Source organism: Lygodium microphyllum, chromosome 29, assembly GCF_053477565.2.
Source record: "Lygodium microphyllum isolate KBCC chromosome 29, Lygodium_microphyllum_v1.1.10, whole genome shotgun sequence".
Lineage (NCBI taxonomy): Eukaryota > Viridiplantae > Streptophyta > Polypodiopsida > Schizaeales > Lygodiaceae > Lygodium > Lygodium microphyllum.
Genome location: NC_141163.1, coordinates 60,501,160 through 60,528,263, shown reverse-complemented (window position 1 = coordinate 60,528,263; position 27,104 = coordinate 60,501,160). Strand labels below are relative to the sequence as shown.

The 27,104-nt window shown below is 40.7% G+C and overlaps 1 protein-coding gene across 2 annotated transcripts in view; it reads left to right on the top strand.

The window, feature by feature from the left end:
* The first annotated feature begins 214 nt into the window (after positions 1-214).
* Positions 215-27,104, top strand: part of LOC148010691 (uncharacterized) — a 40,513-nt gene continuing 13,623 nt past the window's right edge. The window contains exon 1 of one of the 2 annotated variants that reach the window (XM_087671837.1): positions 215-406. The gene's annotated coding sequence lies outside the window, so the exon portion shown is untranslated. The remainder of the gene's footprint in view (positions 407-27,104) is intronic. The other variant, XM_087671838.1, reaches the window with a different exon arrangement.

The window sequence follows — 27,104 nt, the reverse complement described above, 5'->3', positions numbered from 1 at the left end:
TGAAGCTGGCGTGCGACACCCCGCTTCGTGGCAGGAAGCGCACAAGGAACACTAGTAAATAGAATAGATTGACCTTTGCTTCTAAATGATGTTTTGATTTAAAAAAGGGGGACTTAGGGGGTGTTCATATGTGGTAGAAAGAAGGGACGATTGTGTGGAACGAAAAATGCGCTGTTTAAAAAGTTTCCCGCCAAAGGCACACACCGATGCATTCTCGCATTGACAGGGCATCGCATATTCTTTTTTCCGTTGTGGTACGTTCGCACGCGTATCTGCAGCGACAGGGACGAAACGGCCGACCTTCGAATCGAAAGCAGAAAGGCTAGTGGCGTGTCGATCAGAATTGACAATTGAGAAGGTGCCCTTCTCCTTCCCCTCGCAGATATTGTCTCTCTCTCTCTCCAAGGTAGGAGCTTCGACTTCTTCCTTTTAATACTCTTTTTCCTGTACTTCATATCTAGAGAGAGAGAGAGAGAGAGAGAGAGAGAGAGAGATAGAGAGAGAGATTGATTTTCCATATTGGGAAAATTGCAAGAACATTGTCAGTGTACAAAGTTGTGACCTCTGCATACCTGTGTTCTAGCAAAAAAATTCAGCTCTCCTTATGAGAGACCTCTCTAGAAGTTATTGACATTTTGTCATTTGGGAAAAGGGGTTCTTTCCCCTTGTTTCTCCTCGTAGTGTGGTTCATCATGAGCTTCTGCTCGGGAGGCACTGCATATCTAGCTAAGTGTGACTGGGAGACTGCTGACCTGTTTTCCCTTGTGTTTCCCTATAGTGTTGAACATCACAAGCTTTGCTTGGGAGGCACAGCATACCTAGCTAGGTGCGGTTGGGGGCAATGGGCTAGTCCCCACGCTAGACTGACAGCTCTGAGTCCCCGGTCGCACCTAGCTAGGCTTGCGGTCCCTCCCTCACAGGAGCTCATGATGTTGTTAAAACCCGCAATGTGGGAATTATTGTGGGGATTTGTTTAAAATTTATTGTGCCTAGATCCTCCCTCCTAGACATCTTGGTGAGGAGGATCTTAGACATCTTGGTGACATGCAGCATGACAGCAGCCTGTGGGGCTAGACTAGATTTCCTGCTGATTGTAAATTCGGTGTCAGTAGCAGATTGGCTGGCTGCAGATTATCAGCAGTGACTATGTTGAATAGGCTACACAGAGCTTGGTGTGAACAACAAACCGCATGATGCATATGCCTGCTGGGTTGGGACCCCTTGTGGTTACTTCAGTGGTGGCGTTTTGAAATATGTCTGACTTGGGCCCCTTTCAGTGGAGATCCTACCACTTGGATGGCACAATTGATAATGTGGCTATGGTGTCGTGGTTGATGTAGCACCACTTGCAGGCAAGAGCAGGTGGTCACAGTTGGACAGCTGCTGTAAGTTTGGTGTCAGGGAGATGATGATGTGGCAATCGATTGCTGCATGTGAGGGTCTTAGCCCTTATGATTGTGCAAGCCCAGATTTCAAGATTTCAGCTCAGATTAGCCACTTTTATAGCAGATCCGTCCTTACACAGCCCCATTGCTTGGGCTTGTGGCACTCCAATGTACATTGTACATAGGAATGTCTTGACTTCCGATGCCTTTTCTCTCTCTAGTACCAAGAGCTTGTTAGAATTACAAAGGTGATCCTTTATATGTTGTTTGCAATCTAATAGTCCTAGAGAGCAGGAGTAGCTTGAGCTTTACAACTTGATTGCTTCTAAATTATAGAATCAATTATATTTGGTTTATAGGAAATATAGAATCATGAGCCTGCGTCCAACAATGCCCTCTCAAATTGGTGTAGATGAGATTATATCTAGGCAAGAAGTTATTGACCCATTCCACCCTGCAAATGTGCATCACCTTTAATATCTCAAAGTTCAAAGTGTATATATTAATATCTCAAAATTCAAAATTTGTTTTGTAGAAAAACCTTTTATTTACTGTAAATCTAGGCATGTGCATTGTATTAGATAGTCACATTTCATGCCACATGGTTGTGTAGGCGCGCTTGGGCTCTATGATATACAATATACGTACAAGACTTAGTATTTAGTTTTCTTCTGTGTTGCTTGCACACATGTTGTTTATGCCATTTTTCATAAGGGTTGATGAATAAAAGAAGGATTGGATGCACAAGAGGCCTTTTGTCCATCCACTAAATGCCATATCCTTAGCCAAGAAAACAATTTGAGATGCCACTAGATAACCACTATGTTGGAGGTTGATCTTGAATTTGAATGTAGTTCTGCCCCCCCCTCTCTCTCTCTCATGATATTAGATTTATCAAAGTTAAGAAAAATTCTCTAAGTTTTGCTTGATGTTACTTAAATGTATGATGTTTAGAGTAGAGAAAAATGATGCAAGACTTGTGGCTCGAAAAGTCTTCTAAAAGGGACTCATTCATCTTTCTCACACTCTTGTGCTAGGTATTTTACCTCTACTTGTTGCTCCAAACTCATCGCTATCTTTCTTCTCTCTCATTATCGTTATCATTATTCTTACGATCCTTCATCATTTAGGTTACTACCTTGTTGTCTATCTTTTGTTAGGTTGATGTGGAGCAATGGAAGCAAAGAGATATAGGTGTCGTAAAGACAAAGAACTAAATAGAAGAACAATAACACATGAATCTAGAAGTAATGAACTTGGAAAATGGAATTCATATACCAAGGCACAAGAGTGTACGAAGGGACATGTTGTGGGCAACCAATAGAGTGCCACTCTTTCTCTCTCCATTATATTATAGTGTCTATGTATCAATGTATATTAGATAGAGGAGAGGTAGCCTATAATAAGAAATAATAGAATATAAAGATTATGTTAACCAACATCAATAAAGGTCAATAATACAAGTTGGCTGGCTCATAAAATTTGTTGCCTTATAAATGCATAATGCATTGAAAGTTTGTGTCCATACAAGTCATCAGCCGTAGTCTCTATTGTTCGCTTGTTTTTTGAAAACTGGGGAATGGTGCATGGCTATACTAAAATTTAGGGTTTGTGGTGGCACTTACCAATGAGTTTCAACTTTCGATTTCTTCTTTTGTTTCGGTAACCCATTTGGTTGTTCAAAGAAGGTGGTTCTTTAAAAGGTGAATTGACATCCAATGGGGAGGATAGATTATATGCTAATTCCTTGTAGCTTGAATTGTTGGTAGTGTCTTGGTTGCTTTCTTGGGAAGGGAAACAAGATGATTATTCCAAGTTTGATTGGATGGCACGTTCGGGCTTGGTCTCTATTGAAGATGCAACTCTATTGGCTCGCAGTGTGATGATGTCCTTCTGCACAGTCAAATGGGCTTTTTGGATCCCTCGTGGATACTATGATTTATGGGGCAAGATCTCAATGCAGTTGCAACTCCAACAACCTTTCTTGGTTGGATCATCGTTGGTAGGATTGCAATCTTGTGGGTTGATTGAATTTGGAGGGGGCTTCAGTTAACTCGATATATCACCTTATTATAGAGATTGCCATTGGTTGGTGATTAAAGCCAATGTTGTTTGGGGACTACATAAAAGCAAGGCATGGTGGAAATTTATAGTTATGGAAGAATGACTCGATAAGACTGCGTTCAAATGCAAAGTTTTTCTTTTGAAAATGTTGATAGGTGGCTTGTTCCTTGCCTTGGCTCTTTCCATGCATTGTATTTCGAATGGCAATTGTTTCTTTTGTACGACCAATGTGAAATCTTTTCGCCATAGATTCATTTCGTGCCCATTAGCTTAGAAGATTTAGTCTCTCTTGTGAAGAAATACCTTAAGGCAGAAACATAAATAAATGTGTATGACAAAGCATAAACTCAAAAGAACACAGTTAGAGTTAGGGTAATTCAGAGACAATGAACCCAATGGAATTTTGAATGAATGATTGAATACTGAATATTGTAATTTCCCCCCCTTCTTTGCACAGAACTCCCCTCTCCTCCCTCCCCTCTCCCCCTCTTTTTATTAAAGGAAATTCAACCACTTGCATTCGACATTCTTTGCTTGGAGGCCATTCACGATTTTCTTTTCCTTTAGACGCGATTTGCATAAGACTTCAATGAAGCATCGGGCAAGGGTAACACCGGCAATATAACTATGGTACCAAATGTAAATAACATATTTTTAAGTTGCTTGCTTTAATTTCCGCATAAGACACAACATGCCTATACTATGCCGCATGAGAATAGGTCATTGAAAAGGATAGATTTCATCTTACATATTCAAAAGATGGAGTTTGTAAAGTGTAGGTATCAAGAGAAGTAAATTGCATCTAGTTGCTATACGATAAAATCCATTCATAGCATAAACAACATATAGGATTCCAAGGTATTGTCAACTTCCCCTTCTTGTAAATAATAGATATGTTTTTCCATCACATTGAAGGTATGCTATAGCCGTACGCTTGACGGATGCCATGGTAAACGATCTATCCTAACGAAATTCATCCTAGAAACTCTAGATCTTTGTCCAAGCTCTTGCTAATAACAGGAACTGATAACTCATATTTAATGGATTGGGATCTTGATGGTGTGCGTAATTAGTGCAAACGACGATCATAAGGATTAAAACTAAGAAGCTTTGAGATCTATCTAATAGCTACTATGTTTCATCACTCCAATTCAGGGTTGGGTTGTTGATCAAGGTAAGAGATCAATAGGACTTACATTTTTGCATAGCTGTATGAGCCCTTAACTTATGCCTTAGTTGAGGGAAGGAAGTGTTAAGAAACATTTTTGCATAGTATCGCTCTTAGATTTCAAGAGGGAGAGTGAATATGCGACGGAATTGTTATCGCGCCTATTTTTACATTGTTAAATAAATACAATTAGTTTTGTTGGATTGATCAAACAACGTCCTAAATGCTTTTACATTCAACTGATTGTTGGAATTGTTGTTTTGATGATTATTCCAAGTGCTTTTGATTGATGGTAAATTCATGGTAGGGGTCTGTGATGACAAGTTGCCATGGTGATAAAGAAATGTTTTCTTGGAAGATGATATTAGCTTGATTGCCTTGATTGTGCTTGATTCTTAACTGGATTAATTAAGGAAAGGATATTTTGCTGAGTGGATTACCTCCAAGATCACACCGCGGTTTAACCCGAGAAAATGGCACTGCTTGATTTACAGACCAAAGGTCGAGTGGTGAAAAGACCAACCACGGAAACGGTGTCTCACTTTTAGATTGCTTGTGGGTCAGGTGGAGCTCTGGACACCCATTGCCTAGTCCTGAACGAAGTTGAAGACTACCGTGAGTCCAACGTTTGGGGAATTGGAAGATTCTATTCTAGATAAAGGATAGAAATTATGGTGCCATGTGATTTGGACCAGGTACTTCTGCAGGGCAAAAGAGATATATAATTTCTCATGTATGGACATGAGACAAAGATTAACTTGAAGATAAGTTAAGGAACTTGTTTGTCAAAAGAACTGTTTGCTTTGTTTTCGTGTCAGTGTTATAAATTATGCGAACGGACCTTGTTTTGTAAAAGGCTTAATTAAGGAAGTTGATTTTAAATGTCACTCATAAATGTGATAGGATCTAATTAAATAACTAAAGAACGCCTATTGAGGGAAGCGGGTGGGCGGAACCCTTGACGAGTCCGTGCTACGGTAGGATGGTTCTAGAGAATCGAGAGGTTTCTTACAAGGTTTTACCGACGACTGACCTTAGCAATTGTTAGGTTAGAACCCTGATTCATGCCGTTTTAGGGGACTGGAATGGGACTATGCCCTACGAGCAGAGAGGTTGAGCGATGCATTCCTCTCGTTTTCCATTCTCTTTGAACCAAGTGCGGCATGGGTTTGCTTCGGCTTGGGTTTCTTTGCGTAAAGTAGGATGTTCAAGACCTGATGCTAGAATGCTATCAGGAGACCTTAACCACTAGAAATCCAAATTCAGGTTGATCCCAATGGGTTTGGCCGCGAACGTTCCGTTGTGAGGCGGACTCGAGAAACTCTAGGTAACAAACCTCGTAACATTCCATGGGAGTGTCGGGCGGTGTCGTTTAGATTCGTCTCTTGATGGATTGCTAAAAACATGCTTGGATAGTTGATAGGGTACGTTACAAAATATACAATGCTCATGCAACAAACAAACCGTGCAAGCATGAAAATTGTACTTTGAACTCTTGTGTCTCAAGGATCGAGGTAGAGGTGTTGAGTAGGAGAGAGTGTCATACTCTTGATGGATCCCGAAATATAGAAGGCAGCCTCTAGATGTCAAACAACACCAAATGCAGTATTGTGTAGTATGGGATTAGTGTTGTTGGATAAGAGAGGAGAGAGAAAACAGCAAATGCAGATTTGTTGATGATGTGGACTGTCAAGTGGCATCAAGAACTAGTTAAATGCAGCAACAATGATGATTTGGATCGTAGGGTGGGAGTCAGACTGGTCAAATCAGCTTACTTGGGAGTGTAGATAACAAGCACAACTTGTGATCAAGCTGCCAAGCTGGTTGCAGCCTGTTTGGCAGCAAATAGAAAGTTTTGGGACCTTGTACTGCACATTGTGTTAAAGCTCTCTCGAACCACGTACCATTTTAGGGTTTTTATTAATTAAGCATTTTTGGGGCTGTTTAAGAGGCTAATTTAGCACGTAATGCTTATTTTAGCTCAACACCCCCTCTTAGGCCCAAAAACTAAGCTAGAAAGGAAGGCCAATCCAAATTATTGAGTGTTTTTTTAAAAATGTGTCTTTATCCCAAGGCGTCCCACACTAAAGCAGCTAGGGTATTGGTTAAAGGGTGCACAATGGCTGCGCAGTGACCTACCAAGATTATAGAGGCAATGGTTGTCTTACCATAGGAGTCCAAGTGGTCACCCTAGAGAGACCAGGGTATTGGACTAAGGGTGCACGTTGGCTATCTAGCGGTCTATCAAGTCTTGCAAAGGCAGATGAAACCACAATGAACTTTGTGTGTGTGTGTGTTCTTCCCCCCTTTTTTAGGGTTTATGTTTGGATTAATAATGATTGTTTCAAAAAGTAGAGATGGTGGTTGATTAAGTAATGGACGAGAGACTAGTAGCCAGACCCAAAGGCTTTCATAAAATAAGCAAGCTATTCTTACCATGATTGGATGTTGATGACGAAGGTAGAGACTAGTGGTGTGTGAAGCAAATATGGTGGATATGTGGAGAGGCAAAAAAGATATGCGGAAAGCAAGCTAGTGAAGATAACTAAGCCAGGGAGATTGCCTTGGAGATTGCCATGTGAAATGCCTTGAATATGGTGGATCTAGAGTCGATCGCGTAGAAAGATTGAAAAGAGATCAATGTGCATAGATGTATGTTTATAGAACAAAACGCTAATGTATTGGAGTTATGAAAGAGGCAATGCAGGTGTGAGCATTCTCATGTAAAATGCTATGCAATGGTGCCACTTGGACAGTGCCCTCATAGGGGAATTGTTTACTTACACAAGCGTCCTTTTATTATCATGTCATCTTGATGATGCGAATGAAGATACAAAGTACAATATATAAAATGTTTTGAAAAAAAACTGTAAATAGTATCTTGTCACTACCAAGAGAGGGAAGCTATTTCCTCTCAAAATGCACCTTGGTCAATATGTTTGCAAAGTTGTCAGAGGAAGGCACAAACTCTAGAAGTATGGTGCCTAGCTTAACCTGCTCTTCGGTGAAGTGAGTGAACCCTCATATGTTGTGTGTGTATTTTAATGATTGGATTGTTTGCAAGGGCAATGACACTTTGATTGTCGTAGTAGACAATGGTGGGAGAGTTGCATGGAAAGTGAAGTGTCGCCAGTAAGCTCCTTAAGTAGATAGTCTTCATGGTACCATAAAAAAGAACCCGATACTCAGTCTCGGCCGTGGAAGGTGCCACTGCCTCTTGCTTACGGTTGCCTAAGAGATAGGTAATGTGCCTAAGGTAAAGAGGTAGCCACCATGGGAACATTGGATGTTAGGATCTCTTGCCCAGTCAGAGTCAGTGTACCCTTGCAAACATAAATCAGATCCATAAGCTAGGCCATAAGAATAGATAGATTGCAAATATCTCAAAACATGAAGATATGCAATCCAATGTGACATTTTAGATGGAGTGAAATATTGACTAGGCAAACTAATTGAGTAAGCTAAATTTGGCCTAGTGTGAATCAACCAAAGAAGTTTCCCTACCATAGATCTATAGGTGTGGTGAGGGTTGACTTAGGGTATCCTTAGAAAGATGAATAGTGGGATTAAGAGAGATGGCCACAGGCCATGTTTGATTTGTGCAATACTGGTCCACAAATTGAAGAGCGTACTTTTATTGTGACACTGAAATATCACCTCTAGATCGAACTATCTCCATCCCCAAAAAAGTAAGATAACAAATCAAGGTGTGTCATCTTAAAAGTAGAACAAAGCTAGGCCTTAATTTTTGCTATGGTAGCAGAATCTGAGCTAGCGATAAGTAAATCATCTACGTACAGTAGAATATAGGTGACCCTCTCTGAAGTAGTACGGATGTATAAGTTTGGGTCACAAGGAGTAGAGTGGTATCTGTGAGCTTTAAGAAACTCATCTATCCTCTAGAACCAAGACCTCGGTGCTTGCTTTAGCCTGTAAAGAGCTTTCCACAAGCGAAAGACCTTATCTTTTTGGTCAACAAAAGAAAATTCGGGAGGTTGCTCCACATAGACTTCCTCCTTTAGATAACCGTTCAGAAAGGCATGTTTGAGGTCCATTTGATTTATTGGCCAACCATAGTGAGCGGCTAGTGCAACCAACAAACAAAATGATGTCAACTGCGTAGTAAGAGTAAAGGTCTCTTCATAGTCAATGCCTTGCTTCTATCAAAATCCTTGTACCACAAGGCGTTGAGCCTTATACTTGTCTAAAGTTCCATTAGCCTTTAGCCTAGTCCTAAAAATCCACTTCATCCCGATGACTTTCTTGTGGCTCATATTATCCACCAAGGTCTAAGTCCCATTTCGGTCAATACTGTCTAGCTCATTTTCTATGGTCTCTTGCCATTGGGGATGTTGAAGAGCCTTTTGTAATCAATTGTAAACAAGGATGCAAATGATGCTTGAGGTACAGGCCGGATAGATCTTCTAGGGTCCTTTGGAGTGGAATCTAGTGCAAGGATCCTTGAATCCCACATGGTTTGTTGGTACTAGCGAGGTAATAGGTCTCGCGAAGGGGATTTGGGAGTTGAAGAATTTACGGGTGGGTCAGTAGTGGGTAGTAGACCCGGCTCAAAAGGTACCATCTCTAAGGGAATAATGTGAGAAAAAGGCTTGGATTTTGATGCAAAAAATTGTGCAATGTCTTTCTCATCAAATACTACATCTCCCTTAATGATCACCTTGTTTGTATGAGGTTCGAACATACGATAGACTTTCACTTTAGAGGAGTATCTAACAAAAATTAGGAGATCATCTCAAGGAACAAACTTGTCTATCTTATCATCAGGGGGGTGTGTGTGTGTAGTCACAACTCCTAAAGACTCGCAAGTGGGAAATTACAATCCTAGAGCCAAAGAATGTCTCGTATGGAGTCCTTTGAGGAATAGCTGCAATTGAGCACCAGTTGAGGATATTAAAGTCCTAACAGCCTCGACCCAAAGGTGCTTAGGGAGCTTTGTTGCAAACAACATATAGCGTGCCATGTTCATGATAGTCCAGACGACTTCATTTTGGAAAGGGGAGTTGATAGAGGTAAGATGGTAGGAGATGCCATGCTCCTAGAGAAACTTGGAAAACGTGAAAGGTAAACTCGCTCCTACTATCACTCCTCATGCATCCTACACAATAGCTAGTTTGGTTATGATTTAGTAGCACCCAAGCAAAAAAATATATGAAGGCATCGGGCTTATGCTTGAGAAAATACACCCATATGTAATGAGAATGATCATCCATAGTAAAAACAAAGTACAATGTGTCGTTTAAAGGCGGTGATGGATGTCAGCCCATAAAGATCAACCTGAATCAATCTAAGAGGCGTCTCAGTTCTATGTATAGAATGCTGAGGGAATGGGATATGGTGTTGCTTCTTGAGCTGACAAGCTTTATAGATATCCTGCGATAGCTTCAGGCGTGGAAGGCCATCTACCATCTATGGACGTGACAACTCATAAAGAGAGTTGTATTCAAGATATCCTAAGCCAAAATGCCAAAGATGCTTAGTGCTTGTAGGCTCCTGTGTAGCGGCTAAAGCTTGGAAGTGGTGGGACTTAGAGCCCTCAGCTATCAACTTGGAAAGAAACTGTGTCATGTGGTATAGGCCACTAGATTGTGCCTCACTACGAGGAATCACTAAACTAGTTTGAGAGTCAAGGACCTCAATTGTGGTGTTGCTGTGAAGAAGACTACTCGACTTGACCCTCAAACCTGTTGAATGGATAATAAGTTCACCCCTAGTTGGGGGATATAGTATATATCATCCAATGTAGCATGATCTGGGTCCTTGTTAGTGGCAAAAGTGACGTGACTGCGAGCCTAAATTGTGACCGAGGAGTTGTTCCCAATTCAGACATGCTTGACTGTAGGCACTTGAGAAGTGAAAATGTTCTTGATGGGATCATGTGATGGGTAGCTCCACTATCCACAATCCAAGGAGTAGTAGAAGTGCTCAGCTATGACGAGTTGGCATTTGCAATCACCTCATTAGGAGGCAACTTACAGATGTGGATGTGACTCGTATCCTCAAATGTCTCTACGGAGATGATGTGGGCCTTTGCATCCAATGGACAAGATATTGTAATTAGTCTCTTGAAATTTTTGAATCCAAGATTTTCTCTACTTCATATTCTTTGTGATCTTTAATTATGATTAAAGATGATTTTGCTATTTTTCTAGGGATAGTGGATGTATGACATGGCTCCAAGATTGAAACATGGAATATAGGATGGATTTTCATGGATGAGGGAAGCTGGAGATGATAGGTGATTGCATTTGCTTCGCCAAGAATCTTGAAGGGTCCAAGTTGTTGATAATCTAGTTTTTGGGAGGGATGAGAAGAACGTAGATTATGTCGAAGAAGCCAAACTTGTTCTTTGATTTTGTATGATGGGTTTTGTATGCAAAGCTTATCTGCATTTCTCTTATAGTTCTCTTGAGCTTTTTTGATATGCGCTTGCAACTCTTTATGTATATCAATTTGGCAATTGCAGTGGCCGGCCATATACACTCTCTAGGGTTCTACTCTAGCTCATCAAGTGGTCTGCTCTCCCATATCTAGAGGTGCCACTCTCGGAACTCCTCCCAGAACACATAAGGGTCTCGATGCCAGGTCTTTCCTTGGAGACCAACCACATGAATCCTCCTCCAAGGAAGTACGACGATCTCCTCATCTTGTTGCCCTCTGTCAAGGACCAAATGCTCCCCATCTTGCACGGCGAAGAAAATCTCGTAGGGGGCGTCGCCCACTCTACTTGTCACTTATAGGGGGATACCTACCTGTGAAAATCTAGCGGTCCACACCTCGCCAGGCTCCATCGGCTCTCAGATTGGGGGGTCAAGCCACTTCTGAAGTTTGTAGCAATTGGATTCTTCTCTTGTGATCTTACATGATTGTCTATTCTTGGGTGTTGACCATAATTAGCAAAGAATGGTGTGAATTGAGTGGAATTTTGGGAGGAATTATTGTATGCAAACTTAGCAAGGGGTAATAGATCCACCCAATTGTCTTGATGATAGTTGATTGTGCATTTAAGGTATTGCTCAAAGACTCGATTCACTCTTTCTATTTGTCCATCACTCTTTGGGTGATTGGCTGAAGAAAGATTCACTTGTACTCCCAAAAGTTTAAAAAGGCTTCTCCAAAACCTGATATAAATTGGGGGGTTGTGATCACAGAAAATATTATCAGCTAATCCATGGTGTCAATATACTTGTTCTAGGAAGAGCCTTGCTGTCCCTTCCTTTCCCATTGATACTCTTGGTTGTTGGGATAAAGTGTGCCATCTTTGTGAATCGATTAACCACCACCAAGATGGAATCATACCCTCTGGAAGAAGATAGTTTAATAATGAAGTCCATGGATAAAGAGGACCATGGCTTACTTGGAATAGGTAATGGTTGAAGAAGGGCATTAGGTCAATCACAAGGGACTTTGGCTCAATTGTACGTGCCACAAGAATGCACAAAGTCTTTGACTTGTTTCCACATTTGCAGCCACAAAAAATCCCTTGAAATTAGCTTGATTGTCTTGTTAACCCCAAAATGCCTTGCTGAGGGGAGATCATGTCTCTTTTTGAGTATATCCACTTGCAAAGGACTGGGAAGAATATAAAGGAGTCCTTTACAATAGAGTAGCGCCCATCAATGTCTTGGAAATCCCTTTGAGTTTGTTCTTGGCCTCGATGTAATTGCCTCCTTATGTTGTTGGGGAATGAGTCTTTTGTAATTTTCTTCTTGACTTTTGATAAGAATACAAAGTCTTGTGGGGCTTTGTAGATAATTGCCCTTCACTTCAGTAGTTTAGGTTTCAAGATTATTGAATTCTGTCGCTCATGGGCTTTATCGCCTTCTTTTGGTGCTAGGTGGGATCTTCAAGATAAAGCATTTGGCTTCCCTTGTTAGTGGCCAGGTCTATAGGTAATGACAAAGCCAAATCTAGATAGGAAACCACTACATCTTACTTGGTGATGATTTCAGACACGAGAAGCCATAAAATATTCTAGATTCTTGTGATTCGTATAGATAGTGATCTTATGAGGGGCACCTTTAAGTAGGTATCGCGAAGTTTCCAAGGAGTCCACAAAAGCTTGAAGTTCTTTATCATGAATTTCATTTCTACAACGGAGAATTTTCTTGAGTGGAAAGCTATTGGATGAGCTCTATTGTTATCACTGATTTGGGATAGAACAAATCCAAGTGCAAAATCTGAGGCATCTGTCTCCATGATAAAGGGATTCAATGGATCTACATGGATGAGAATGGGTGCTAAGGTGAAGGCTTGCTTCAATCTTTGAAAGGCTTGTTCAACCTTTTGATTCCATACAAACTCATCCTTTCCAGTTAGGTTGGTTAGAGGGGCAGCAATATAAACCTCAATAAAGATTCGATAAAAATTTGCAAATCCCAAAAAGCATAGAACATCTTGCATAAATGGAGTCTCCCATTCTAGAATAATTTGTACCTTCTTAGGGTTCATAGAAATTCCCTTCTTAGTAATGATGTACCCCAAAAATTCAACTTCAATTTGATGGAAAGAACACTTTACCAGCTTTACATACAAGTCTACTTCTTGCAATTTATTTAAGACTATTTTGATGTGATGCTCATGCTCCTCTTGGTCCTTGGAAAAGATCAAGATGTCATCCGAATAGATCACAATAAAGTCATCCAAGTATTCTCGAAAGACATCATTTATCATATGTTGAAAAACAGTTTGAGCATTCGTGAGGTCAAATGGCATGACAACATATTCAAAATGCTCATACCTTGTGCGAAAATCTGTCTTCTATTCATCACCTTTCTTTATCTTGATAAGATTTTAAGCACCAAGAAGATCTATCTTGGTGAAGACTTTAGCTTTCCAAAGTCGTTCAAGGATTTCTGGAATCGAGGGGAGGGGTAGTGATTCTTGATAGTAATCTTATTGAGCCCTCTATAATCCACACACTAATGGAGGGATCCATCTTTTTTCTTGACGAATAGAATTGGAGCATCCGCTGGAGATTTTAAATGACATATGAATACCTTGGCAAGATTCTCATCAATATATTTCCTGAGCTCTGCTAATTTATATTGGGAAAGCTTATAGATGGGGTTGAAAGGATGTCGAGCTTTTCTTCTAAATCTATTGCACAATCATAAGGTTGATGTTCTGGTAGTATATTCACATTCTTCTTTTTAAACACATCCTTGAACTCTATATATTGAGTTGGAGTGTGTCTAGACTTTCGTCCTTTGGCTTCTTCATTGGAGTTGTATAAATAAAAAAGGATGGATTCTTCTTTACTTGATGTATGAACATCTTTACCCCCAATGTATATTGGTAAAAAATTCTTTCTTTTATTATTTTGCACTGCAATCTCTCTAGACCTCCAATTAATGTTGGGGTTATGTAATTCTAGCCAAGGTAGCCTAATAACAATGGGATTATTTGGGCAATGGATGATGTTTAAGGCTCTTTCCGATACAAGACTCCTTAGGGTAAGTTTTGTGGGTTGAATCTCATACTTAACATCTCCTAAAGCACAAGGTCGACCATCAATTACTTTTGCACATACTGGCTTTGCTTTCCTTAGATGCTGTATACTATGTTCCTCTGCAAATTTCTCGTCCATGAAGCATGCAGTAGCTCCACAGTCTAACAAAGCTTGTCCGCCTAATTGTCTTCCCTCCAGGTGAACCTTTATTGGTAACATAAAGCTAGACATTGGATTTGTAGATAGAAAGAGACCTCCTTTTAGGTTTCTTGAAGCCTTGTCTAGTTGCATGGTCTTTATTGAGGCTGGATATCGACATTTTTTGACAGTGATGGAGTAGTGGTGCCATGAATTCTCATCCTTTCTTTGTTAGGACAATATTTAGCTATATGTCTTGACTGGCTGCAATACACGCATAATCCATTTACGTGTCGCCTTTGTTTTTTTTGAATTGTCAATGGCTCGAACCGCGTCATGTTAATTTGCATAGGCTCTACCTCGGGTTCTTGGTCTTGTTGTTTGGTTGGGTCTTTAAAAGTTGTCGTCGTACTTGAATTCAAGGTGGCTCCTTGACGTCTTTTTTGTCTTCTCTCAAACAAGCGGTTATCACATTCAATTGCTTGAGAGAGAAATTCACCAAGTGTATGCACCTTTGGCATAGTGAGCAAAAGATCTTTAGCATTATCTTTCTATTCCCAACAAAATGAAGTAATAAAATAATTCTAATACCATGTTAAATGGCATGTGAGCATAGTTGTCATGTATGAAAGGTACGATACGGTATGGTACGATAAAATACGGTACTAAATGGTATCTTATGATTTTATAAGGTATGGTACAATATTAGTACAAAAAAAAAAGAGATGATTTTTTAAATAACAAAAACCATAAATCATTAAATGATAGATCATAGAATACATGTTTAAAGTGGAAATAGCCATTTCATTACAGAATAAGATGAATACATGGAGTGATCATTGTGGTCGCATGGGCTGCGTAAAACATGCAATACAACTACAGTCTAGTATATCTAATACATAAAAAAAGAGAGATCTATGTCATATGAATCTATGATGAGGCATCACTATCATCATCATCATCATCATCATCATCATCATCATCATCATTAGAACCATCTGAGTGCTCATCAATTGAGTTTGAAGATGACTCCTCCGTATGCAATGATGAGACACACTCATACTCATTCTCATTGATAAGGTTGCCATTATCATCAAGTGATGACTCCCTACCCTAGGTGGTGGCTGTGTAGGCAAGGGGGGGATGTCATCATGAGGCACAGATGTGAGCTACTAGAGCCCCACCTTACATATGTTTACAAGCCACTTAAACCATCCCTCCTCAATGATGGAGGGCGTCGAATGACCATGCCCTTGCTGCCACCTACTTGAACTTCTCGTCCACAAGTATATTGACTACAAGTGTCAGGAGTATCTGCTGCTATAAGCTCTCTATAGAGCTCTGTAAAAATCATCTCCTCCTCCTTGTCCACCTTCCTTATGTATACTCGAAAGAGTGTCAGGAGTATCTGCTGCTATAAGCTCTCTATAGAGCTCTGTAAAAATCATCTCCTCCTCCTTGTCCACCTTCCTTATGTATACTCGAAAGAGTGTCGCTCGTCAACTTGAATGTATCAACATTCATCTACATAATGCAATGATGCATGTAAGATTGATAATTGTAAATGCTAACGTCTAACTTGTAAAGTATAAACTTCAAAGTTCAAAGTTTAAAAGTTAAAACAACAAATTTTAAATTTTAAATGTTATGGTTAAGTGTTTAAACTTTAGCTACTTCAGACTATCCATGCTTATCAGAGCTCTCATCATGTGTAAGTTAGTGCGGCAATAGACTAGCCGCTCTCACTGTCGTGTGCTAAGTCGATTGCGAATCTTTGTGTAAATGAGAGAATAGGCACTCCAGTTTCTCTCACATGCATCCGAAGAGCAATCCTGGGTAAGGATCCTCATGGCTAAGGGCTGAAGGGTCTCCAGTGCGTATCCAAAGTTTTGCCACCAAAATAAAGGCTTCACAAGTGACTCTCTCCTCCAACAAGTGGGAGAAGCAAAAGCCACATGCCCTCTTTGATCTACGTAGCATCTTAGCTCTTCCAGCACTGCATTGTGGTTATCTAGAGAGACCACACGAGTCAAATAAGCAAGCTGGTCCAAATGGAACTCTCTATTATCGATGACCGCCTGTGACTTGTAGGCCGTACCAATGCAGCAAAACCATGGATGGGCTTATGCATCTACGCCCATCTCCTCTGTGCTATCTCTAAAACATGTGCACGTCGTGTCTTTGTGATCATTGTACAAGCACGTGCCTCTACTAATGCCGCTCTAAAGAAGTGAATGAGAATGCTCATGGTGGACCCCTCACAATCACTCATATATAACTCCCTATAAAAGGGAGTCACGACAATGACAACGGCACAAACTTTTTGCCAAAACTGCTCATTAAGGCACAAGCGCTACATGGCTTTGGCCTTCTCTATCTCATGCTCATTCCACTCATTCCATAGAGTGGGCACCATTGTCTAGAGTGGACTACATCTCATAAAGGCACTCTAGCAATAACCACATGTAAGCAAAGCGAGTTGAAGAAGGCTTCTTCAACTCCAGTGTGCTATGCTCACGATACATTTCAAGCACCTTTACCTTTATCGTGAAGAATGTGACAATTGATGTAGCTTTGCGGTCCACCCTCTTCACCCACTTGAGCTTTCCAATGTCCTCAATGAGCAAGTCCAAACAATGACTTGCACAGGGAGTCCACACAATCGAGGGAACTCGGACTCAAGCAAACGGCCCATGCGCCGACAATTTGATGCATTGTCGGTAACAAGTTGCACCACATTTGAGGGGCCCCCCTACAATCACAATTTACAAATTACAAGTAAATATACTTATTACTAACAATATTTGGAAATTGGAGGTTAGAGAGAGAAAGAGTCTAGAGAGAGTTGAAACTTTGAGTCTTTCAAGTTTCAAGTTTCAACTTTAAACTTTCAAGATTCAAGAAAGAAGAGAGATGGGGCCCGGGGGTTGGGGGCCTTGCGGCTTGGGGGGAAAGAGAGAATCGAGATAGATCATAGACACTAGAGAGAAATTAATTATTAGAATAGGGAGATAGATAGTTATGCATAAATCAAATTTTAATTATGAATCATGATGTTATCATAATAAAGAAAGTGAAACAAATTTAAAAGGCAAATTGCAATGTATATCTCAATGATAGCTTGTCGAATGTGGCGGTAGATGAATACACCCATTGTTTTCTCCCCCTCTTGCTGGTATCTACGGCTCGTAAAAAGTAAGTGTCGAGTGGACATGAGACGAGTATCTTGATGATGCCACGTTTTTTACGATTTGAAACCAGCCTTTCTTATTGGAATGGGTGGTGATAACCTGATTTAAGAGTTAGTTACAGCAATAAATAAATACACATAAAATGAAATACACACTTTACCATAACATTCTTGGACAGTAGACACCCTGTTGGCCTCAAATCAATTTGGGATGGGCCGGCTCCTGAAATCCCTTGATAATCTTCAATTATCAGCTGCTGATTTCAGTCCCTTGAGTCTTTAATCTCTGGCACGGATCCCAAGGTGGTTGCTAAACCCTAATTTCTGCTTGTAAATTAGGGTTTACTGTAGAAATTGCAGATTAGCCCACCAAAAATGGCTGAAATCTCCTCCAAATGGCTGAGAATTGCTGAGAATAGCTGAGCATAGACTGAAGGAGATGAGAGAATGCTGTAAAGAGAGAATTTCGAGATTTGTCGCGAAGAACTGATCAAAATCAGCTGCTGCCCTGTTGTACCAGTCCCAAACGGATGCACCGACAACAATAGGAGCATCAGAGACTGTGATCTTCAGAAGAAAGTGCATCAGTAGCAATTGCCAGCTTTCCAAGGTCAAGAATATGCAATCTTTATCACCAAAATGGTCTCCAATGGCTAGGAAATGGCCCCAAAAGCTAGCAGCCACAGTCCAACATCTCTTTCCAACAACTCCAAAATGAAAAAACGAGATTTTCCTCTCCCTTCAGCCCTATTTAGCCTTTCCCCCACTTGCATGGGAAAGTTTTGCCAAGTGGCAGCTTTCTTAATCCATTTTTAGCAATCACCAGCCATTTAATTAAATTTTAGAATTAATTAATCTTGAAAATTAATTCAGCCCTTAATTCATGCGCAAAAAATTGACCTTGCCCATCCAAAAATTAATTGGCTAGGCCATTTGCAACCTAAAGTGGTCCCATGCATTAATTGGCCCTTAGACAAGCATTAATCCATTAATTAATGCCTAGTCCCTAGTGTCACCACTAACACTTAATACTAACACTTAATGGCCAATTAATGGTCCTAGGGACAAATTGACACCAAAATTCACCTAGAATATAACAAGTGTAACTTACAAGTGTAACTTGTTATAACTTTTGCCTTTGACACCCATCTTTTTCATAGGGTCCTTCGGCCTTCAGTTGTGAAAAAGTAGCTTGCACCTCACATGTGCATCTTTTAATTGCACATTTGATTAGTCCTTTAATCAAATGTCAATTAAACATAAGCAAAGCATCAAATTTTCACGTCCTTGTGACACGATCACTCCATCTGTCAATGAGAATGGAGCAACCATATTTTATCCATGCGGCCCGAAGAGGATCAAGGACTCTATCAGTCCTCTCCTTCTCTTCATCAATCTTTTTTGTGCTCATGTCATTGTATGTAATACCGATCCATCCTTCACATGGACCAACATTGGCAATGGCTTTTACCATCTTCTTTCATTGCTCTTGCTTTAAGACATTGAATGCAAGATTGCACTCAATCACCGTGCGTGCAATTTCAATGTCCATAAGTTGTTGTCTTTCTCTAAGAAAGGCAACCGATCCATGCACATGACCAGGAGCTTGAGAGAGAGAGGATTGTCTCTCCAGCACCGCATGAGCCTCCACTCTGTCTTTTACTGGAGCCAGATGTGGATGTGAAGCCTTCACCACCAATGGTAGAGGGATCTTCCGTATTAGTTGAAGATATGCCCACATTTGATGCTCTCTCGTTAGTAGGCATAGAAGTTGGTGTTGATAAGCCACTTCCTCCTCCTCTTGTGGATCCCCCTCTCATCTTGGCGAGAATCTCCTCTGCTATGTTTTGAGGGATCTCCTTGCATGGAGCAACTTACACTCCCGTCTTGGAAAGATCTTGGAGAAGCCTAGTTGCACCACTTGTATAGCGCTTTCTGCAATACTTGCATGTCTAGTGGTGGAAGTTGGACTTCTTTGTGTCCCTCTCCACATGGATCGCATGCAAATTGAAGGTCTTGTGTTTCTCATGAGTCATGGTATCGATGACGGATAAAGAGGCCACACAGAGAGAGAGAGAGAGAGAGAGAGAGAGAGAGAGAGAGAGAGAGAGATGCTTGAGTCTCGACTCTTGAAACTTGAAAGTTGAAAAGGAGGGAGACTCGAGAGGCCCAAGGGTTGGGGTAAAGTTGAAAGAGCAAGAGTGAGAGAGAGAGGATGGGAGATGAGAATGGCAAATGCTTGGATAGGGTGCATGATAGAGGGGATGGGAGATGAGATTAGAGAATGGAAAATGCTTGGATAGGGTGCAAGAAAGAGGGGATGGGAGGTGAGATTCGAGAATGACAAATTACAAGTCCATTCAAGAATCAAGATCCAAGAGAGGAAGATGAGAATGGTAAGTGCTTACTGAATTGGTGTGGAAGCATGGAGGAGAGGAGCACCTTTTGTAGATGAGAGAAGTGTCAAAGTTGAAACAGTGAAAGAGGGGTCAACGGTCAAAGAGAGGGCTGCCAGCTAGAAGGAATCCAAAGAGGACTGGGGAGGGGAATGCATGTCTGGAAAAGGGGGTGGGATGAGGTACCCAAGGCTTCCCACCCTCGAAAAAGTGCCACTTAGGCAGACGGAGTAAAAGCGGGGCATAGGAAACACATGACGCGCAGACAAGGTGGCCTAAATAGGTGCAAAATCATGTAGGAATTCGTATGGATACGTATTGTAGGGCACCGTACGAATCATATCGTATGGATAGATCCGTACGACGTACGGAGGCAACTATGCATGTGAGTTACCGAAATTTTGGTGCATATATCGAGGTAGGTCTCAACCCTTGGCGTAGATTTCTAATCTTTGTTTTAGCTACTCTTGCTCTATCTACTTTTTCAAATGTGGTAGAGAACTCTTGTATGAAGGCCTCAAAATTATATAGTAATGGGGATTTCTTCTCAAACAAGGGGGCAAAACAAGAGAGTTGTACTCGAAAGTTGTATCTGATGGAGGAAACCTCTGAATTTTGACCTTGTGCCATTTAATTTCTCTAGAAGACTGACCTTTGGTTCTTTCTTATGTTGATCATGAAGGTTGTAGGGAGCTGATAGGTCTCTGGCTTGATGTAGGCTTGTCTCTTAAATTTTTTGAAGTTGTTGTAGGTTTTGCATAGCAAATCCCAAAGCTTATGGTTGCTCTGCTTCTAGGCTTGCATTACTTTCTTGAAGCTCTTGGATTTGTTGCTAGATACTTTGTAAAGAAGCAACAATAGGTAAAGAAGCAACAATACCTTCCATCACGGATTCCATTATGACTAGGCAAGATCGTGGTAGGAGAGTCTTGCCAAAGTGTTATGGGAATGGCAAGTGCTCTTTGAGAGTGAGGAGATTGCTCTCACAACTTACAAGAGAAAAACTTCAAAGAGAAATTGAATTAGAACTCGATTGCGAGATAACTTGATTACAAGAGAATACTCACAAGAGCATGGCTTGATTACAAGATAAGACTTGATACAGGACAAGACTAGAACAAGACAAGAACTGGAAGAGGACTTATATCATAGGAGCCTCAACTGGTGTTGGTAAGACTGAAGGGCTTGTAGCCCAAGGTCTCTATTTATATTGAAATTGAGGAGGTTAAGTGGAAGCTTCTAGACGATGACATCATTGATGATATAAGCATCATTGACATAAGTGATGACATAAGCAATGTTGATGTAAGTGTTGATGCAAGCCTCTTTTAGAACTTCCCAAAGAATTATCTAGAACCTTCTTAGAATTGTCTAGTGCTTTCTCAAATCTTCTAGAAACTTCATGGAACCACATACAAATCAAGGGTTGTCTTTGCTTGAGTGTCCATTATGCCCATTAGATAAAGCCATGGAGACAAACTGTGGTACCAATTGATTCACATTTGGTGATGGTTGGGTGGCATTCCTAGTTCGTGAAAATCTTGAAATTGTGTTTGGGAGGATAAACCTCCATTATGGAGACACCACCCAATTGAGGAAAAGATGAGGATCTAAAGAGCGTGCGTAAGGATGAAGGACTCATCGGGGTGATATGTGAAGACATGAAAGGTGCACTTAACGGAGGTTGAAAGGAAGGTGCAACAAAACTAGTGGGTGGGATGGGTGGGAGATTAAATGGATTTGTAACTTGTGTAGTTGTGGGAAATGTGTTAGATTTCCGTTGTCCATTAATGCAAATGATGGTAAAGATAAATTACCAAAATCAAATTGACCAGCAAATATAAAAGTTAGAGAAAAAGATGAAGAAGGAGCACTCACCATAGATTCTTGAAATTTTTGTTTACCTTTTCTTGAGTTCAAAAAGGAAGATTTGTCCTCTTCAGGGCTTATGAACCAATACTTTGTATAAAGAGTTTTTTCATCCTGAGCATCACCAATATCTTGTGGAAAAGAGAAAGTAATATACATTACTTAGGAGCGAATGAAGGTATAGAAGTGTATGGAAAATATAAAAGAGGTAAAAATGGAGATGATGATGGTAGAGAGGAAAATGGTTTATACTCCATGCTAGTTTCCACATCAGAATGGCTAGTCCGTTGTGGAGCTTTCGTCCTTTCTACAAAATCATTAGACTGGTGCATTAAATCTAAAGGGGAAAACTCAAATTTACCTTCAATTTACTGTTGAGCTCGATGCATGAGGATAAGATCGTATTCGGTTCGTGAGATCTTGTATGGTCTATGGACTCAATGGTAGTTCGAAGACTTTTCGGCCATGTCGAATGGAGGAGCAAGCTGTGAAGCCCACTCCGCCACATGTCTCAATGTGCTAAGCTTGGGAGCGTCATGATGATGTGGTGAAGATATACTTGAAGTTATCTTGCCCTCTTGTTATTCTTGCTTCTTGTGATGGGCTTTCAAATCAAAGGACAAGGTTTTGTGGAAGAGAACCTTGCTTTGATACTTGTTAGTAGGATTGTTTGCTCTTGTGTGAGTCTGTGCATGTGCATGCTTGTCAAGGATGGGCACATTATCATTATTTTAGGCATTATTGTAGTGATTTAACTGTGGCATTTTATGCTAGTTGGCCATCATTTAATGCTGGTCGACCAATTGCTATTTTAGATCTATTTTATGCCTATTTATTGTGGGATTCCTTCTCCTTCTCTTTAGTCATCATCATTCATCAGATGGACTTTTTGTTGGAGAGAAGAGTCTGTCATGAGGACATGCATTTTTGAAACCTCACTTAACATGTGGATTAATTTTTAATCACATGATTAAGTAAATGTTGCACATGTGAGGTGCAATGAAGCTCGGGACCCGAGGAAATCACAGGTACTTGGTGGTATCTGGTGCCAGTTGTTAGCCTAGGTGATTCATTTGGCCATAAGTGTTAGTTAGTGACACTAGAGAAGTGGCGTTTAATGGTACCTAATGCCAATCTGATGGTCAAAGATGGCGCAGATACACTCGGGAATGGAAGTTGCCTAGCCAATTAAATTATTGGCCAGTCAGTTAATTTTTCAGGGCATCGAAATAATTATTAGATTAATTTTCGGTATTTAAGGACTGAAAATTAATATTTAATTATGGTTAATGTTGGAAAAACCATTTGGAAAGGTTGTCACTTGTTAAAAATGCCCATGCAAGACTGAATAACGTCTTTAGAGGCTAGAGAGAGGCATTTTTAGTGGATTTAGCCTGCAAGAGAGAGGAAGGAGATGTTGCTGGTTTGATTTGCAGCCATTGGAAGACCTTCTAAGGCAGCCAAGGGCAAGAGAAGACCAATCAACAGCAGGTGACAATATCTATAGGTTGTTGAGACAGGGCAGCAACAGTAAATGATTGACTTTCTTCAGTTCTTTGCATCTACATGTTGTTGTGGCAAGGCAACAGCTGCATTTGACTGATTTTCAGTCATTCTTTACGAGAAAACTTTGAATTTTCTCTCTCTACAGCTTTCTCTCTCATCTTCGAGCCATTTCATAGTCTTGCTCCAAAGATCTCAGCATTTGGACCCTTGGAGGTTGAGAAATCATAAATTTCTTTGCCGTAAACCCTAATTTACAGCAGAAATTAGGGTTTAGCAGCAGCCTTGGGAAGCGTGCCAGTAATTGAAAGCTCCAAGACTTGGATTTTTCAGGACTGAAGTTGAATTTCAACTAAATTTAAGTGGAGGACTAGCTAGCCATTGAATTTGGGGCATTTCCATCGTCTATGAAGTGATTGAAGGCCAATTTAAGTGTCCGAATCAAGGGGGAAATTAGATTGAAGACTTGCTGGTCACTTTTGACAGCAAGGGGAGTTTGGATTGCGAAGGGGATCGGGAGAATCCCATTGTAAATCAACTTTTTCTTCAATAAAGCTAAAGAAATACTGAAAGGGGTGCCAATTTTGGGGCCAATCGGGTGTGCATTGTCCAAGATCAGTAGGTAAGTTTGTATTTTCAGATTTGCATAAATTGTTTACTACTATAATTAAGTTGTAATCAGGGATCTACCAACCATCCACGGAAGGAAGGCTGGTTTCAAGAGTCAGTGTGCTAGTGCCTATGTAGCCAATGACTCGTTGTATGCGACTACCTCATGTATGGTATATGGATTCCATTTCCCAAGTACATCTCTGCGTTCTCTTCTTTTGCAGTGTTCTTTTATGTTCTCTCTTTCTTTCTCTTCTGTCTTATGTTCAACAGTTTATTTCAGCACTTGTTTATGCTTCCATTGCTGTATCATTTTTGACATGGCATCAGATTATAAGATCTAGGTTCTTGCTTTTGGTTTTTTTGCTGATTACAGGTCCTTCCAAGTTTTGATCAAGCGACTTGTTGTTGATCGTGTTTAGCCTGTGAGTGGTCTACTGTTGTTTGCGTTTTCAGCTCAGCACCCTCCGTTTTTAGCCTGCGCCAGTGTTACAGCCTGTAACCATCAGTTTGTTGCATTCACTGCTTAATCAGCTTGAGTTTTACATTTTCTGTCCCTAACCATGGCTAGGTAACTGTTCCTATGGACCGTTTTTGCTGTTTTTGGCAGTTTTCGACTGAGTTTTTATTAATTTCCAATAGTTGTTCTTCTTTTGTGATTAGATTTTTGGTGTCAATTTAGCTGTATTCTCTCTCCATCCCTTTCACTCTTTGATCTTATCTTCTTCTCCTTTCCATATGGCTCGTTTGTGCACTTCTACAGATGATAAGTTACATGGACTTGACTATCGTATATACAGAAGCAGATTTAGTATATTGCTTGTGGAGCTATTCCTTGTCCTCAGCATTCTTTTCCTCTTCTCGAAGATTTTGAAAGGACAACCATGAGAAAGTTGTGCTTACATGGGATTTGGATGATGCACGTGCCTATTCTGCTCTTCTTAGATGTATTTCTAAAGAAGTTCTACCGATGGTTACCTCTTGCAAGACATCTTCCGAAGTATGGTCGAAGCTTCAGATGTTGTACGAGGCACCTTTCACCTTGTGTGTAGTGGGTTTTTATGGACAGCTTCAACATATGAAGTTTGAGCCTAAGGACGCCATTCAATTATTTTTGTTGTGTTACACATGTATAGGACTTGCTTTTCAACACATGTAGTTTGCCCTTTCAGAGGCACATCTAGTGGGAACGATACTCCACGAACTCCCCTTGAAGTATTTTAGCAGTTGTTTATGCTTCCATTGATGCATCACTTTTGATAATACCATGTGAATAAATACCCTAACACAAAAACATAAATGAAAGCGTACGACAAGACATAAACTCAAAAGAACACAACGAGGGTTAGGGTAACTTGGAGACAATGAACACAATGGAATTTTGAATGAATGATTGAATCTTGAATATACAATGCTTATGCAACAAACAAACCGTGCAAGAATGAAACTTGTACCTCAAACTCTCGTGTCTTGAGGACCGAGATAGAGATGCTGAGTGGGAGTGTGTCGTACTCGACAAATCCCGAAACATAGCAAGGCAGTCTCTAGATGTCGGATAGTAGCAAACACAACAATGTGTGGTGTTGGGAATTAGTGTCGGACAGGCAGAGGAGAGAGAAAACAGCAAATGCAGATTTGTTGATGACGTGGACTGTCAAGTGGCAATAGAAACTGGTCAAATGCAGCAGTAGTGATGATGTGGACTGCAGGGCGGCAGCTGGACTGGTCAAATGCAGCCTGCTTGGGAGTGTAGACAGCAAACGCAGCTTGTGATCAGGTTGCCAGCTGCAGCCTATTTGGAGAAGGGTTGACAATGAAGAACTCATTTCGTTTGCAGCCACATATGAAGAACTCATTTCGTTTTCTTAGGTTTAGGGGTTGCTAGCACAACTTGTTTCATTTTCTTAGGTTTTGGGGCTGCTAGCACAATTGGGTCATGTGGAATGCCTTCATCTTCGATTTCGCATCAGGGATTCAATGTCATATTGCTAAGTTCAAGGGTCTTCTCCATTGGCAGTTGAATCATATTTGGCATGCTGGCCTTCTCCCTTGGTAGGATTTGGGTTTTTTGGCATACGGCAATGTCGTCTACTGCTTTGTTGTGACTCTTGTATTTCTCATGTATAATTACTCATTACAAGAGAGAGAGAGAGAGAGAGCATTCACCCCCAACTAATTACTCACACTTTTCAGCGATGAGGCAAAGGACATTATTCTAAGCCTCAATTGTCTTGGATGTTATAGGTGGGTGTGGCCAATAAAAGTACTTCAGATTCTGCTTTGTGGTTAGATACTTTGGGAAGATTGCTTGCTTTAAGAGATGTCTTTGTAATCAGCAACGGCAATATCCCTCTTGGGATGATAATTGCTGGTTGCAAGGGGCTGACCTTGTGGGTGTCATTTAAAGTAAGATTGGAGACATTCCAAGAAGGCAAGTCTGCAAATGCTAGAGGGAAAGCGTTGCAGCAATAGTTTTGACTTGCTTGCATATTATGGAGCTAGCATTATGGAATGTAAAGGTCATTTCGTCTGGTAGTAAACAGTATAGGATGTGGAAGACTGTTTTTGTTTGGAAGTGGGATGTATTCTATGCAGTGGAACACAACACTCAATGGCTGGTGCCAACTATGTACATAAGGATTATACTGTTTTCTTCAGTGGTCATGCTTCTCATAGACTTGGAGTTATGTTGGCTGTTCGTTCTGTATTACAGCCATCATTACTTCATCAGGATGTTTGAGGCAGATTCTTGATAGTCGAGATTATGTATGAGGGTGAGGTTCTATGATTGTTGGGAGCTTATTTCAGGAATTTGAACCAACACCTAGAGTTGTTTCTGGGAATAAGACCGAAGCATTGAAAATGTTAAAAAGCAAATTCATTGTGATTGGGTTTTTGTGATTCCCCAAGATTTTTGATCACGCTAAGGATATGACAAATCCTTTTGAAGTTGTGGAAACTAGTGCTTAGTCAGCTTTGGAGAAATAAGTTAGCACTTGAATGAAAAGTTTTTTGTTGAGAATCAAGTGTTAGGGGTAAAGGTGCCTCCGCCTAGCCGCTCGTGTATTATTACTATACTGACAGAACCCGCCATTGCACATTGCAGGTGGCGGGCGCCCGTCACAATGACTTATTCTTTATTCTTTTAGTGACAGTTTGAATAAAGGAAGGCCCAGTCACACATTATGGTTGTTGGAGTTTCCATTTCTTGTCTCTTTCTTGCACTTGCTCTCTCACCATAGCTCTCGCGTACAAGTTTCGATCCTTCTCACCTTTCAGCTGGTATCAGAGCAAGTCCTTCGCGAGCGCTTCC